Source organism: Trachymyrmex cornetzi, unplaced genomic scaffold (assembly GCF_001594075.2).
Source record: "Trachymyrmex cornetzi isolate Tcor2-1 unplaced genomic scaffold, Tcor1.1 scaffold1093, whole genome shotgun sequence".
In the NCBI taxonomy this organism is placed as follows: domain Eukaryota; kingdom Metazoa; phylum Arthropoda; class Insecta; order Hymenoptera; family Formicidae; genus Trachymyrmex; species Trachymyrmex cornetzi.
The window spans coordinates 361,306-365,127 of NW_017295646.1; the positions used below are offsets into that span (position 1 = coordinate 361,306).

At 32.1% G+C, this 3,822-nt stretch overlaps 1 protein-coding gene across 1 annotated transcript in view; it reads left to right on the forward strand.

Annotated features, from left to right (window-relative positions):
- The window catches only part of LOC108761649 (putative uncharacterized protein DDB_G0282133), a 20,065-nt gene that overhangs the window by 2,008 nt on the left and 14,235 nt on the right, over positions 1-3,822 (forward strand). Inside the window, exon 2 of the mRNA XM_018508292.1 lies at positions 1,999-2,000. The gene's annotated coding sequence lies outside the window, so the exon portion shown is untranslated. The remainder of the gene's footprint in view (positions 1-1,998; positions 2,001-3,822) is intronic.

A 3,822-nucleotide genomic window follows, 5' to 3' on the forward strand; every position in this document is an offset into this window, starting at 1 on the left:
TTGTGATCCCGAGGGGATCAATAAAGATCTATCTGTCTATCTATCCACTATATTACGAGAGATATTTTATATTTCAAGTCAATATTTGCCAGAATAAAATATATAATAACTAATAAATTATTGACTTGTCTAATATATTTATTTCAATAATTTTATATCAACAATAATCAGAGGAATTATATTATGTAAAAAAATCATACAATTTCATTTACAAAAACAGCCATGATTTTCGTATGATCATGAAAAATCGTTTTTTTTTTCAAAAATTGATTTTGCTATTATTTGTGTCGCGTCAAACTATAAGACTTGTTTGAACATATTTTTTATTCGACTTCAAAGAGATAAATAAGTCAGTAATCACGTTAGAGATATCCTGTACATATGTAAATGTAAAACAAACAATGTTTTATATGTATTATTTACAGGGATGGAAAGTTACTTTGTAAAAGTAATTAATTACAGTTACAGTTTTTCTCTTTCAAAAAGTAATTAATTACCGTTACAGTTATTGACTCTGAAAAGTAATTCGTTACAATTACAGTTATTGAAAAAGTAACTTTAAGTTACTTTTAAGTTACTTTTTTCATCGGAATTTTTACTAATAGTATCGATACTATTAGGGCTGTATTAGAAACGTTATCCAACTGCCTTCATGTATCGTTTTACCCTTGTTTTTCACATAATATTAAACAAGGATGATACACGGGGTCATCAGTGTAATGCAGCATTGGACAATTAAAAAAAAGACTGGCTTACATTTACATGTTATACAATTTTATTCAAAAAGATAAAAAAAATTGTATGGCAAAGACGTTTTTCGTTAAAGTAATATAAACACATATGAATATGAATATGAATATGAAATAGCACACATATACAACATTTTTTGTAAAAAAAATTATTTTTTTATTCGGCTAAAAGTTGCAAATAAATTCCAGCACTAATCCAAAATAGTTTACAATCATTCACTGAGCGCTCTTGTATTTGATTGGCGGATTCCATTAGATCCCAAAATATAGACCAAACAGGTACAAGAGTTCATTGAACGCTTTAATTAAATTTCTTTCTTCTGATTAATCAAATATTTCGAAGTATTTGTAGCGCCAAGTGGACACTACCACACACTAAATTGACAAATACGTTTCAAATATATAAAATAACTATGAAAGTAACTATTAAATTTGTTACTAGTTACTTAAAAGATGTAACTAAGTTAAGTTATAATTACAGATGGAAAGAAAGTAACGAAGTTAAGTTACAGTTACTGAAAAAAAGTTACTCTAACTGTAACTTCGTTACAAGTAACGAGTTACTTCCCATCCCTGATTATTTATCACGTAATAAAGTACGATAATTAATCCGGCTGTATTTGAGTTCATTCATTCCATATTAATTAAGTACATGAAATTATAAGGGACTATTATTAGCAATAGTGAATAGTATTCTATGTGCCGATTTATTGAATAAATCGTTAAATTATATTATTCAATATCAAATGAATATACATGTCTATAGTAATGGCTATTGGCCTCAACGATTCAACATATAAAAATATACAATTTTTCATGATAAATCTTATTATTAGAACAAGAGAGATATTTCTAATTAATATGCTAACTAAGGTCATCAATTATATTAAAGAAGCAATTTACGAAGAAACTGCAGTTGTTAATTGCGAAATCGTGTTTCCTGCGATTTAATTTATGACGTTTCCGAAATTAAATTTTAATCATAAACAGTAGAGTAATTTGTAGTAGCCAAACTCGTTCTAGAAATATACCTTTATTTATGCTTGCGTGTATAAATAATGTGTATATGTGTGTGTGTAAATAAGATATGTGTATAATTTGTAAAATGATTGTGTAAAATTTGCAAAATCGCAAAAAGATTTTGTTCTCTAGTTTCAAGAAACCTTTACCGATTTGCGTTCCTCATCGAATACTATCGCTGGATTAAAGGGCGTTTTAAACCGAAGGAGATTACCTGAAAAACACTCAGAAGTTAGATGCAGTGTAATCAGGATCGTCATTGCAGTCTGCATTCGTATCGGTAAAATCGCGCTCTTAATATTGTTGTAAATATTAAATCGAACTATGACTGCGTCCCATTTGGCGCTCACAACGCTTATGAGCATCATTTGTCCTCGCTTAATATTTGATAAACAAACACATGAAATGATTCTATGAGTGTGAGCCAGCCTGAGACATAATTGAAAAGCACAAGCAATAGGAACAAATATGTATCATTTTATTCTTGTTTTTAACATTCGGTGAACAACATTATAAGGATAAAATAATACGATTATGATATAGTTTTTAATTATCAGGTTAACTTGTATACATATAGGTTAGATTTAATCTCACTTAACCTGATGATAAAAACTGTTTTTTTCTAGCTGTGATTAATCACTAAACTAATATTTTTGTAGTGGCAACTTTAAAAATTATTCACTACAAAACCATCAGTTTGTAATTAACCATAGATGGAAAAATACAATTTTTTACATTATGAGGATAAAAGCCTAATAATCATAATAGCCCTTCTACAAAATAAGCCGCAAATCAGAAGTTCTAAACGATCTTAAGTCATAATCGGTGAAGTTGCCCAATAGCCAACTTGAACGAGTTGGTTAAGACTGGTTAAGACTTCTGACGTTCTGACTTGCGGCTTATTGTAGAAGGCCCATAAGAGAGAATTAACCAGCTTCTTCTTCTATTATTATTATTATTATTATTACCATTAAATGCATGAATATAAGGTGTTTGATCCTAAAGGTGAATTTTCACGGGCTGCTCAAACCGGCTGTTTCAGCGACAAAAAGAATCACGTGGTCAAAATTGACGAATATCAAATGTCCATTTTGATCACGTGATCCTTTTTGTCGCTAAAATAGTTACCTTAAGACGTACAGTCGATGACTAATCGGAAAATTAATTCGAAATGTTATAAGCCCATATAGAGCTGCTATCAGAAATTTAACATTAATAAGAAATTTGCTAAAATTAAATTCGACTGCCATTATGCGCAATAAAACACTTGTATTCTTACATCATGATTCATGGTTCCCAAATAAATTCCAACTCCATGCGTTGAGTTGATACGACCAATAATAAATTGAAGGGAGTAAGGAAACGTCACAGAAGACAAAAATTAACAAATGAAAAACCGAGCTTATTGCTGGTTCACACTACATTCGATTTGCGTCGTACGACGCTCTACAACCAATCAGAATACAGGATTCCGATGATACGAAGCAAAATCCATCGGAATCCTGTTTTCTGATTGGTTGTAGAGCGTCATACGACGCACATCGGATGCAGTGTGAATCCAGCCTATGCTCATCACTTCACGTGCGCTATGGAACGCAGCCTATGACTGCGTTCGGGGAGCGCGCTATCAACGCTATTTGTGTCAAACTATCCTTGTTTCACATTTAATGGACGATGAAGATAGAATAACGCAAATATCGCTAATAACGTCTCCTAGAACCCAGCCTGTGACATAAGTCCGGATCTACAATAGGGTTTTAAGCCTTAAGCCATAAGAAATGGGCGAATCACAGTCGCTTATTCTTCTCGGATTCGACTGTAATTGGTCAATTTATTACGACTTAAGGCTTAAAACACCTATTGTAGATCCGGAGTAAATAGTGATCTAAGCCCCACGAGCACCATCTATGAAGAATCGATCTTAGTCGTGAATCACGTGAGTAGTCCACCGTACTTCGGCTGTGTTCCAAAATTGTTTGTCAGCGCTGGCAGTACTGCCAACACCGTTCCAAAAATCATCGTAGCACGCTGTGGCAGTGCTGCAAGAGGGTAA